Genomic DNA, 13,964 nt, shown 5'->3' with positions numbered 1-13,964 from the left:
ATGCTGCAGACATCTTGGATGAACGGCAGAGCGCATAAGCTCGTTCACAGCATATTCACAGCCATATAAGGGGACGTTAGTAAACACAGTGTCAAAAATCCTGTTCATTTCCTGTTTGAAGTTTCATCTTGGTTTCGCCTGTAGCATTAGTTCTGGGGCACTCACAGATAATATCTTTGCAGTTTTGGAAACGTCAGAGTTTTGTCTTTCCAAGGCTGTCAATTCCGTGCATAGTCGAGCATCTTTTCGTGACAAAATGTTGCGCTTAAAACGGGCACGTCTTTTTATCCAATAATGACATAGCGCCCCCATAGGTTGAAGAGGTTAAAATAATGTCTATGATTATAACAGAACTAATTTGGCAGGCGAAAACCTGATGAAAATCTATCCAGGAAGTGGGATCTTTTTGATGTGAGTTGTTTTCCATTGAACTCCTATCGACTATGTTAGTTGCACTACCTCCTCTTTCTGGCCAGGTATAGGGCTGTGCAGCCTGTCGAATCCTTACTAATCCTCTCTGCCCCGTTCAATAGCAGGGCTTTGGTAGTGAGAACGCTGCCATTCTGGGCAGCCAGGTGTAATGGGGTGGCCTGGCTGTTGTTCTGAGCGTTGACGTTGGCCCGATGCGTGATAAACTGGAGCACACTGGGGAAAAGCCCACCATTACACCCTAAGTGGAGTGCCATCCAGCCGCTATCCTCTGCCACGTTGGGATTGGCCTTAGCCGCCAGCAGCTTGGACACCACATTTTCCTGCCCGTGGTGGCAGGTCAAGTGGAGGGGCGTCCGGCCGCCCTTCCCTGGCAGGTCCACAGAGCCCTGGTGAGCTTCCCCTTCAGCGCAGCCAAGTGCATTGGCGTCCAACTGTGGGGTCAGGGATTGCCCTGTTGCCCAACAACAACCTACAGATGCCCGTGTGTCCATTGATGGCAGCGAAGTGTAAAGGGGTGTAATGCCAGCTGGCCAGGGAGTTGACCGGCACCAGCTTTCACCATCCACCTGGCCACCCTGTTGTGGCCCTCCTCGGCAGCCAGGTGTAGAGCGGTGGTCAGGGAGTCCCGTTGTGGTCAACTCCCTTACTGAGCAGGAGCTTGGTGATGGTGAGGTGGCCGTACACACTTGCCACGTGAAACACCATCCTCCCACGGAGCTTCTTGCACTCGTCGGCGCTCCCCAGCCATGTAAGGAGGAGACACACAACGTTCAAGGTCGTTAGCCAGGGTTTACTAAAATGTGCATGAATTTGCATGCAAGTTGGCTTTATCTAAAGAGAGAAAAGGCTTTCCTCCTATGCATTATTCATTTTGCACAGTTGTCGTTTTGTCCCAGGTCTAAGAGTCAGAGCAAGATAGACATTTTGTCACATGATCCAAAGGGACAGCTTTTGTCAATTTCTCTAACTAGCAAAGCATGTCCTTCTTCAGTTCCCACCTGAAGGGTTGGCGAGTGAGCACGTGGATTTCTTCATGGAGATATAATGAAAATGAAGCGTTAATAGTAGTCATCATAATAGCAGCACATCAACAAGTTAATGTTATTAATGGAGTAGTTATGTATCACCTTGACATGTAACAGTTAGCTATTGATATTCTGCAGAACATTTTCTGTCCCATATATTGGAGATGCACAAGATGGACATGTGACCGGAGCTAAGGACAACTGTTTATAAGGTGCACACATTATACAACCATACAGTTGACATTATCATGGGTTTCTTTTCAATTCACATGGGAGAGCAAACCGTGAGAGACAGAGAGAGAGAGAGAGAGAGAGAGAGAGAGAGAGAGAGAGAGAGAGAGAGAGAGAGAGAGAGAGAGAGAGAGAGAGAGAGAGAGAGAGAGAGAGAGAGAGAGACAGAGACAGAGACAGAGACAGAGAGCTTTCTATCTGTTATCCCAACATTGATGGAGGATTCTGTATTTGTTATCTCAACATTGATGGTGGATTCTGTATCTGTTATCTCAACATTGATGGAGGATTCTGTATTTGTTATCCCAACATTGATGGAGAGTTTTGTATTTGTTATCTCAACATTGATGGAAGATTCTGTATTTGTTATCCCAACATTGATGGAGGATTCTGTATTTGTTATCCCAACATTGATGGAGGATTCTGTATTTGTTATCCCAACATTGATGGAGGATTCTGTATTTGTTATCCCAACATTGATGGTGGATTCTGTATTTGTTATCCCAACATTTATGGTGGATTCTGTATTTGTTATCCCAACATTGTTGGAGGATTCTGTATTTGTTATCTCAACATTGATGGAGGATTCTGTATTTGTTATCCCAAAATTGATGGTGGATTCTGTATCTGTTATTCCAACATTGATGGAGGATTCTGTATTTGTTATCCCAACATTGATGGAGGATTCTGTATTTGTTATCCCAACATTTATGGTGGATTCTGTATTTGTTATCTCAACATTGATGGAGGATTCTGTATTTGTTATCCCAACATTGATGGAGGATTCTGTATTTGTTATCCCAACATTGATGGAGGATGCAGCACTGAGCACTCACTCTCCTGCAGCTGGACGACAGCATGGTATAATCAGGTGAGTGTGTCTTTTCCCCGTTGCTACATCCACCTATTCCCAGGACATCACTCAGAGCTTCTGTCTTTCGAACAGTATCTGGAAGTAAAGAAACAGACAAAGAGGTTTGCATGTTGATAACAGAATCTCAAATTGCTGCATGCATCTGTCATACTCAAAATGGTTAACAAGATGTGTACAAGTGTGAATATTGTCATTTATTCATTTGGAATTCTGTTGGGAAAGACTGATTATAAAATCCACGAGGCACTATAGTTTTATGAAAACGTTTCATAATGTACAACAACTGCTGTAGCCAAGACAATATTCAAGGGCCCAAGAAAAATCACACAGAAACAAACATACACTGTTGTTCATACAGAATTAAGGTGTCCGTTTTATGATAGTAGAATGCAAATAACCTATTCTTATGCATAATAATGCTGTAATATGGAAAATATGGGCCTAGTGGCTCAATAGAGGAGGGCATGATAATGCAGCTAATCAAATTGTGGTTGTAACAAAGTTTGCTGCATAAATCAAATCCCACCGATATGCTTACAGGACCGGAAAATTGTTGCTAATTTCGATGCGGCAGTGTTTGCATACATATGGTGTTCGTTAGTATTCATTAACATGGCAATTTAATCCTCTGCCTTTAATTGCTTCCTAACTAGGTGACCTGCAGCTCCTGTAAATGATCAAATCTTATCCGAGTTCATTTTAGAATATTACAACAAGGCATCTCACATCAATAAGCATTACAGTGAGCAGAGCATGTGCTCTCCGAGTCTCTCGGAATCTCCTCAAAGTCTAAGATCAGAAAGCTTACAGTCTACAAGCCCCGGACAGGATAATTATGATCTTTAACGGAAACAGATGCAGAGTTACTGAGTGCTGTGCAATTCAGGTCGGAGTGATGGTAAACATTTTTTTTAAAGCACTTGGTAAATAAACTACCGGTAATTTACCAAATGTACCATCATTTTCTGTAATTAACAGGTAATCTATGGCAATATATGGTCATTTTTACTTTAATAATAAAATGTATTCATATACACTACCGGTCAAAAGTTTTAGAACACATACTCATTCAAGGCTTTTTCTATATTTTTACTATTTTCTAAATTGTAGAATAATAGTGAAGACATCAAAATTATGAAATAACACATATGGAATCATGTAGTAACCAAAAAAGGGTTAAACAAATCAAAATATATTTTATATGTGAGATTCCTTGGCCACTCTTTGCCTTGATGACAGCTTTGCACACTCTTGGCATTCTCTTACATGATTCCATATGTGTTATTTCATCGTTTTGATGTCTTCACTATTATTCTACAATGTAGAAAATAGTTTAAAACCTGTTGAGGACACCCGTTCCCTGCTGGGACCTCCCCCCCCACACCCTCAGCTGGAATGTGGCGCATGGAATGCAAAAATATTCCTAAAAATATTTAACCTCCACACATTAACAAGTCCAATAGCTCAAATGAAAGATAAACAAGTTGTTTATCTACCCAGCGAGTCAGATTTCTAAAATGTTTTACGGCGAAAACATAGCACATATTTATGTCAAACCACCACCGCAGACATAGCTCATTTGCATAGCCAAGTAGGAAAAAATATGCAATCAACAAACGCAGGATTAAAATAAAAATCATTTCACTAACCTTTTGAAATCTTCGTCAGATGACAGTAATATAACATGTTACACAGTACATTCATTTTTTTTCAATAATCTGCAATATATATCCATAAATCTCTGTTTACAATGACGCATCGTTCAAAAAATGCTACTAAAATGTCAGGAGAAATGACGATAGCTCCAGCAGATAACGTCAGCTAACAAGGAATACACATCATAAACTTTGACTAAATATGCATGTTCTACATATGTATAGGAAGATACACTTCTTCTAAATAAATGTGTTACATTTATTTTTAACGTTACAGGTTGCGTTCACTAGGCTATACTAGGAGTCGGCGCTCCAAATGTAGCATTCTGGCTCCTCTGTCTTGGAGTCCACAGAAACCCAAATTTACCACATAAATATTCCCTTACCTTTGCTGTTCTTCCATCAAAAGACCTGAAAGGGATTATACTTACCAAAACAGCGTTTATTTTCAAGTGTGCGTCTTTCGGTTCTCAATAACTACACATTTCAGTCAAAATGTAGCCAAATGTCAAGTGGATGCGCACCAAAACGTCGAACTTACATATTATATGTCGAGTAAACTTGTCAAACTAACTTCATAATCAAGCTTTAACATGTTATAAAGGTGTACAGCAATTGTGAGGACGAACAGAAACACAGGCATCGTTCAATCGATCTTGGAAAAAAGACAGGACTTGACCAGAGCGCGCATAAAAGTGACCTGTTTTTTCGCGTGACCGAGAGCTTTCGGCACGCTCAAACTCCCGTGAGCGCGCGATTCTCACAATGAGAAGCCCCATTGAAAGCAGGGATCGTGCTGAACACGTAGGAACTGTTCCCAGAGCTGTAACTGTTTGTGAAGGGTGTTTGCGATGACGTCAAATTTGGGCCAACTTTTATCATGACAAGAGATAGTTTGGGAGAATGCATGCCCTGACAGTTCTGCTTTACATAGAGACGAAATTTAAACGGTTTTAGAAGCTTTAGAGTGTTTTCTATTCGATAATATTTTTTATATGCATATATTAGCAACTTTTGACAAAAATTTATCCTGTTTAATAAGGGCACCAAATTCCTCCAGTAGGGGCAGTAAACAGCCCTAGCACTGACAGGTTAAAAAACCACACAAAAAACCTTTGAATGAATATGTGTTCTAAAACTTTTGACCGGTAGTGTAAATTTTATTTTATTTTTTTATTTATCTGTGTCTGTATTGTCCATGAGTTTTTAGTAAATAGACCATATGGTTCAAGAGAAAATTGCCTAATTAATGAAAAAAGCATCTAATCAACAATGTCATTATTTTCAAATATCTCTGTCACGCCCTGACCTTAGAGCTTTTTTATGTCTCTATTTTGGTTTGGTCAGGGTGTAATTTGGCATTCTATGTTCTTTTTTCTGTTTTTGTATTTCTTCGTTTTTGGTTCTCAATCAGGGACAGCTGTCTATCGTTGTCTCTGATTGGGAACCATACTTAGGTAGCTTTTTCCCACATTGTTTTTGTGGGTAGTTAATTTCTGTTTAGTGTTTGCACCTTACAGGACTGTTTCGGTTATTCTCTTTGTTATTTTTGTTATAGTGTTCAGTTTAAATAAAGAAAGCATGAACACTTACCATTCTGCGCTTTGTTCCGATGATTCCTCATCTTCCGACGACGAATACCCTTACAATCTCTGCAAACTCTTCCAATATTTACTTTTTTCACAACAAACAGTTCAGCCCCTAAACATTTACAACAAACATATGTGGACATAGTAAAATAACTAAAATTATTTTTAATACTGAAACACACAAATGGTTTTCACTATGTTGATGGGATAATGTTTACTTAGGATAATGTTTTACAACTTTGACATTCAATTTCTTTATCTCAAAATCATCTTATTTTACTATGTTGTATTTTCTACATGTGATGAAAATCCGTGTAGATAAAAAGGCAGAATCTACCGCACACCCAAAATTGAATAGTGAAGGTGCTGGAAGCAAAATGCATAACTTGAGAAACAGGAAAAGGTATCACACTTCCAGTCAGATACAAATACATTTAAATAGAGACTAAGCTTTCAGTCAGTTGACCTTCATCAGAGCATTTCTCCACAAACAATAGTGGGACAGGTTAAGGCCACGCAGTGGGCCAGAGATAATTACAGACACCAGTGATAATCTGATGTACTTAAAAAGGCCACGAGATGTCTTGTGATGAAAATTCCATAAAATCTTTGAAATTTACCAAAATTCTGGTAGTTTACTGTTAAATTTCTAAAGTTACCAGTAATAGACCCTCCCTTTGCAACCCGTCTGAGGATCTGGCCTCAGCCAGTGTAAGATCAGCCAATCGTTTACTGAACAAAGACCACACAACATGTTCAACCATATTGTGTCATTCTCCAACAGATGGGCTTGCCTTGTTTTCAAGAAACAATGTGCTGGAGCACTCACATGGGTATTGTGTGGGCTTAAAATGTTTATTTTTCTTTGAAAAGTTAAGCCTATGGCACTTGGAGACAACAAAGGCTGTTCATAATTTCCTTCTTGACTTTTAGTGATTACAAAGTGGTGGCCATTCTGTTTCTATACTGTTTCTGATAATAACACAGTGTGGCTATTCTCCCCCTTTTGCTGTCTCCAATATAGGATTGTTTTGTTGTTGTTTGCTGTTTGGTATGGTGAGGGACACAATGTTATCTAGACCGACCCCAGATCGTTTTGTATGCCTGGCATTGATGACAATGACCATAGGAGTTGGTTGGCCGTAGGTAGCCCAGAAGCCTGGCAATTGAAAAATGTGGACTGAATTGGCTACTGGAGGGCTGCTGGTTTCAGATCATTACTATTGTGCCATTGAGTAAAACCCCCAATTATCTCTTCATCTTGCACTGCACCGTGGCTGAAACTGTGCCTCTCAACATGTGGGTGTGTCTGGGGTTGGAAAAAAAGGAAGAAAACTAATTTTAATTTTAACCAAATTAACAATAATGTTTCCATTCTATTCTCCAGTAATTTACAGCACAAACAGATCTGCAATCAGGTGAAGTGTTACCTGAGAAGTCGGCCTCTCTCTGGGATCCTGATCCCAGCACCGTTGCATTATTGTGATCATCTGCTCACTTTTGTGTGGCTTGTCATAAGGGATCTTTTCCACACCTGACCTTTTACCTGTATCATTTGATAAACATGACCTCTCAAAGTAAAATGTGATTATTAGCTCGTATAGTTTAACAACCTGAACTTTGTCAAACACTACCGTGTCTGTGATTCAATAAAACGAAAGAATTGATACATGAATCAGAATGCATTACCACTACTCACATTTCCCACCTTGATAAGGTTCTTCTGGGTTAGGATTTACCACATAACAACAGAGAAGCTAAATTAAAACAAGGAACACGTAATACCAGATAATGTGTATGTGGTTCTTTCCCCATGTGTCTAATTACACTGAAAAATATGAATGCAACATGCAACCTTTTCAAAGATTTTACTCAGTTATGGTTAATTTAAGGAAATGCAGTAATTGAAATACATCCATTATGCCCTAATCTATTGATTTCACATGACTGGTAATACAGATATGCATCTGTTGGTCACAGATACGTTTTTTTTTTAAAGATAATTGCGTGGATCTGAAAACCAGTCAGTATCTGGTGTGACCACCATTTGCCTCAAGCAGCACAACAAATCTCCTTTGCATATAGTTGATCGGGATGTTGATTGTAGCCTGTGGAATGTTGTCCCTCTCCTCTTCGACGGCTATGCGAAGTTGCTGGAAATTCATGGGAACTGGAACACGCTGACGTACACGTCGATCCAGAGCATCCCAAACATGGTCAATGGGTGACATGTCTGGTGAGTATGCAGGCCATGGAAAAACTGGGACATTTTCAGCTTCCAGGAATTGTATACATGTCTTTGCGACATGGGTGATGGCGGCAGATGAATGGCATGACAATGGGCATCAGGATCTAGTCACGGTATCTCTGTGCATTCAAATTGCCATAGATAAAATACAATTGTGTTTGTTGTCCGTAGCTTATGCCTGCCCATGCAATAACCTCACCACCACCATGGGGCACTCTCTTCACAACGTTGACATCAGCAAACCACCCGCCCATACAACTCTATACATGCTGTCTGCCATCTGCCTGGTATCGTTGAAACCGGGATACATCTATGAAGAGTCCACTTCTCCAGCGCACCAGTGGCCATCAAAGATGAGCATTTACCCACAGTTTCATCAGCTGTGCAGGTGGCTGGTCTCAGACGATCCTGCAGGTGAAGAAGCACGATGTGGAGGTCCTGGGCTGGCGTGGTTACACATGGTTCTGTGGTTTCCGAGGCTGGTTGGACATTTTCAAAAAAATCTCTAAAATGATGTTGGAGGTGACATATGGTAGAGAAATTAACATTACATTCTCCGGCAACAGCTCTGGTGGACATTTCTGCAGTCAGTATGCCAATTACACGCTCCCTCACAACTTGAAACATCTGTGGCATTGTGTTGTTGACAAAACTGCACATTTTAGAGTGGCCTTTTATTGTCCCCAGCACAAGGTGCACCTGTGTAATAATCATGCTGTTTAATCAGCTTCTTGATATGCCATAGCTGTAGGTGGATGGATTATTTTGGCAAAGGAGAAATGCTCAGTAACAGGAATGTAAACAAATTTGTGCAGACATTTTGAGAGAAATACGATTTTTGTGCATATGGACATTTTCTGGGATCTTTTATTTCAGCTCATGAAACATGGGACCAACACTTTACATGTTGCGTTTATATTTTTGTTAAGTGTATATTGAATCTAAATGACATGATCAAAGATAATACCTTATTAGAAATTAATATTTTAAAAAAATCTATGACTTATAGTCAGTGTTAATTATAGTTATAGTTTGTATGTATTAGGGAATTAGGGAATTTGTCTGCAGAGAGAGAGAGAATACTAGCAGAGAGAGAGAGAGAGAATACTAGCCTATTGACACAGTTCTATAGTGGGCCTATGTGTGAGTTTGTAGGAATTCACCCTTGGCAACTACCTTACCTGTAAACATCGAACTTGGTTCCCGATGCTCAGGGCACAGGGTAAAAGTCTCTGGAGGTATGTAGCAAATGTTTCCTCTTTCCATCAAATTCTCAATCAACTCCTTCTTGCTCCCAACCTCCCACTTAATTAAGTAAAAAACTTAAATCTTTGGAGGGAAATTGTCTTCATACGGATAATCATTAGCATGTACCACTGAACTCTTATTGAAATATAACCCTACACGTTTTAATGTTTGCATGCCTAATTAAAAAAGAGTCAAGAGATCATTAATGACTCTCGTCTCGCTCATTACACTTTCAAAAAAAAGTGATAGCTGCTTTAACGGCATATTGGCGTCTCTAAAGAGCTATCCTCACCTTGATGTGGAGGTGATCATCTCGACGGATGCATCGACGGATGCTTGAAGGCTTGAGGTTCAGGTGGAGAAGTGCTGTGAAGGAAATTCATCCCCTTGGTGGCCTCGTGAATCGTCTGGAACTTCTTGGGCCACACCAACGCCTGGCTGGTGAGGAGATGATCCAGGGAGCCATTACTCATGTACTCCATCACCACGGCGGGAGGGTCATTACACACCCCGTAGATGTACTTGAATGTTACTTTCTCCATCTTGGATGCCTCCTCTATCATTCTCCTACAAACAAAGAAAAGACAAGTGTAAGGGGGAGTTGACAGGTTTTTTTCACACCTGAGCAGCCTCAGCAAAAATGTTACAATCTTCCAAATCGAACACATTTATTTTCCCGATATTTAGACCAACACTGCAAACGGCTACTTATCCAAACACCCAAATGACCTCTCTTTTAGTGATTGTTATTCTATTCAAAACTGGCAATTAAATTATGTGATATATTGGTTGCTCTGTTCTAGAGTATATCCTGCCATAAAGCCACATTAACAATACATATAGAAACTGATACCAGTGAGGATGGTTTCGAAGCTTTTCAGGGCACAATTTTCCCTCCAAAGCTTGAGTTTCACTCTGTAAACCTGGCCAAAGCTGCGTTCCGTCACCTTAATCCAGTCAGCCTCACAGTCATCCTTCTTGAAGATCCTGAACTTCTCGATGCCCCCGCCAACACGATCCATCGGGGCAGAGCTCCTCCTGTGTGTCACAACACCGTCTCTAATCTCACATGAACCCAGATATATTTCTCCGTGGGGTCTCCTTTGTCCATGAAATGTGTAGACAAGTACCGAGGAGGCGATGCAGCGAACAAGTGTATCTAAGACTCAAATGTGGTTAAATGTGGGAGGAGCCATGTCACTGCTTGTTTGCATAGCAATGTAACAACTGGTTTCCACTGCCTGACAAGAAAATTGCTTAGGTTCCCATCAGACAGCAGGAAGGAAACCTGATAAAGGTAGCTCTGATACCTGGTATGCTGTAGTATATACTCACTCAAGTGCTATGATGAGCTTTGATGCATGATGTGTTTAACAGTATCAAACAATCACAATAGAGACATCCATAATGATATGTGTCCATATATGGATAATCATAGCCATTTTCTTCTCAGTTCTTGGAGGGTATCCAAAGCAATCCATCCAAACAGATATTACAGTGTGATAAATCTATTGTACAGTACCATAGGTGTGGGGTCTGCAATCAGGCCAGATGAATAAAAAAGACCGTCTGAAGCTCTGTCTAAGCCGGGGAGGTGGGGAATACTGCTGAGCTACAGTGCATTTGGAGAGTATTCCTTTTTCTACATTTTGTTACGTTACTGTCTTATTCTAAAATGTATTAAATCATTTTTTCCCTCATTAATGTACACACAAGACCCCATAATGACAAAGCAAAAACTGTTTTTTAGAATTGTTTGCAAAGGTATAGAAAATATATTTATATATATTTCATTTACATAAGTATTCAGACCCTTTACTGAGTACTTTGTTGATGCACCTTTGGCAGTGATTACAGCCTCTAGTCTTCGTTCTTTGGCATTACAAGCTCGGAACACTTGTATTTGGGGAGTTTCTCCCATTATTTTCTACAGATCCTCTCAAGATCTGTCAGGTTGGATGAGTAGCTTTGCTACACAGCTATTTTCAAGTCTCTCCAGAGATGTTCAATGGGGTTCAAGTCCAGACTCTGGCTGGGCCACTCAAAGACTTTCAGAGACTTGTCCCGAAGCGACTCCTGTGTTGTCTTGGATATGTGTTTAAGGTTGTTGTCCTGTTGAAAGGTGAACCTTTGCCCCAGTCTGAGGTCCTGAGCTTTCTGGAGCAAGTTTTCATCAAGGATCTTTCTGTACTTTGCTCCGTTAATTTTTCCCTCGATCCTGACTAGTCTCCCAGTCCCTGCCGCTGGAAAACATCCCAACAGCATGATGCTGTCACCACCATGCTTCACCGTAGGGATGGTGCCAGGTTTCCTCCAGACGTGACGCTTGGCATTCAGGCCAAAGAGTTCAATCTTGGTTTCATCAGATCAGAGAATCTTGTTTCTCATGGTCTGAGAGTCATTTTGGCAAACTCGAAGCGGGCTGTCATGTGCCTTTTACTGAGGACTGGCTTCCTTCTGACCACTCTACCATAAAGGCCTGATTGTTGGTGTGCTGCAGAGATGGTTGTCCTTCTGGAAGGCTCTCCCACCTCCACAGAGGAACTCTGGAGCTCTGTCAGAGTGATCATTGGGTTCTTGGACACCTCCCAGACCAAGGCCCTTATCCCCTGATTAGTTTGGCTGGGCTGCCAGCTCTAGGTAGCTCCTAACTTTTTCCATTTAAGAATGATGGAGACCACTGTGTTCTTGGGGACCTTCAATGCTGCAGAAATGTGTTGGTACCCTTCCCCAGATCTGTGCCTCGACACAATCCTGTCTCGGGGCTCTACGGACAATTCCTTCAAAGTCATGGCTTGGTTTTTGCTCTGACATGCACTGTCAACGGTATGACCTTATATAGACAGGTGTGTTTCTAAAAAAAATCTAAAAACCTGATTCGCTTTGTCATTATGGGATATTGTGTGTAGATTGATGAGGGAATAACATGAGAATAAGACTGCAACATAACAGAATGTGGAAGAAGAGAAGGGGTCTGAATACTTTCCGTAAGCACTGTATTTAACCCCTTATTTTTGTCACTAAGCAGTCTCCATATAGACTTCCAATTTTTTGGGACTGGTACCGGGGACCTACAGACGAGTCTTGTGAGGCCTGTGGGCGTCCTAGAGCAAAACCGACATGTACGAGTCTCACCTTTCCATAGATGTGTCATAATAGTTTGTAGTCCAAACCATTCTGAGTGTTCCTACATAGCCGGATGTGGTGAATTGAGACTCCAATGCAAAAAAGGATACAGTATCTCTATCTTAAATTGACAGATTTTTATGGGGATTTTTTTATTATGGTAATTCGATTTTGCGGGGGCGCTGACATTGACCTTAGGGAGATCATTATGGGAAATTGTGTACGCAGATGAAAAAATGTACCTCACTTGACACTTGATTGCCAGCAGTACTCTACTTTATGATTATGGAAATGGCTTCATCTTTAACTTCTTATGGCTGCAATCCCGTTAACGAGAGTGATTAGACAACAGCCAGTCAGAGTGTAGGGCGCCATTTTCAAAACATCAAAAATCTCATAATTAACATACATGCGTCTCATACCATTTTAAGGCTATTCTCGTTTTTAATCCCACCAAAGTGTCCGATTTCAAATATGCTTTTCAGCAAAAGCACTACAAACGATTATGTTCAGTCTCCACCAAACCACAATAAGCACAGCCATTTTCCAGCGAAATATAGCATTCACAAAAAGCAGAAATAGAGATAAAATGAATCACTAACCTTGAATTATCTTTATCAGATGACACTCATAGGACTTCATGTTACACAATACATGCATGTTTTGTTTGATAAAGTTTATATTTATATAAAAAAATCTGAGTTTACATTGGCTTATTAGATTCACTTGTTCCAAGAACATCAAGTGATTTTGCATAGCCACATCGTTTCAACAGAAATACTCATCATAAATGTAGATGATAATGCAAGTTATACATATGGAATGATAGATACTGTATCTGGAATCAGGGCAATGGCTCTTTTGAAAAAAGAGGGGTTATCAATGTTGGGCCCATAGATATTTAGATATTTAGTAGAGTTACAGAAGTAGAGTGGATCTCTCCTATTACGATCACATAATGACCCTCTTTATCCGCAATAGTGGTTTTATGTAGAAAGGGAATTCCTTTCCGTACCAGAATCGCTGTGCCTCTCATTTTGGCGGAGAAGTTAGTGATACACTTGCCCCACCCACCTACATTTAAGTCTGCTATGAGAATAGTTTTTCAGATGGGTTTCTTGCAAAAAATAAAATTTATCAGACGAGAGTGCTTTCAAGTGGGCTAGGACCTTGTCTCTCTTAATTGGTTCGTTTAAATCCTTGACATTCCAGGAAGTGAATGTAAGCCCCGCTCTCCTTTCGTTTGTTGTTCATATGGTGGCCTACATGAAATGTAACTCAATAAAAAGGTAAGAAAGGGCACCAAACCATCACGATCAGCATATGTAGCACCTACACCCGAGCAGTATCCAACCCACCCCTCCCCCCCGACAAGCACCTTCACTCTCCACCCCGTCCCCTTACTTTCCCCAACATTTACCCCCCCCAACAAACCACATTTAACAGGGATACACAAATATGAGAGAAAAATATATAAAAATAAAAATAATAAACACGTTGTTTGGCCGATGCCAAAAAAGCACGGCGCAACCTCGA

The 13,964-nt window shown here is 40.7% G+C and overlaps 1 pseudogene; it reads right to left on the bottom strand.

Annotated features, from left to right (window-relative positions):
- Positions 1-455: 455 nt before the first annotated feature.
- On the bottom strand, positions 456-10,324 carry LOC124004875 (annotated as a pseudogene).
- Positions 10,325-13,964: the final 3,640 nt, after the last annotated feature.

This window comes from Oncorhynchus gorbuscha, linkage group LG19, assembly GCF_021184085.1.
Source record: "Oncorhynchus gorbuscha isolate QuinsamMale2020 ecotype Even-year linkage group LG19, OgorEven_v1.0, whole genome shotgun sequence".
NCBI classification, from domain to species: Eukaryota; Metazoa; Chordata; class Actinopteri; order Salmoniformes; family Salmonidae; genus Oncorhynchus; species Oncorhynchus gorbuscha.
The sequence above is the reverse complement of the archived record's forward strand: the minus strand, read 5'-3'. Positions and strand labels throughout refer to the sequence as shown.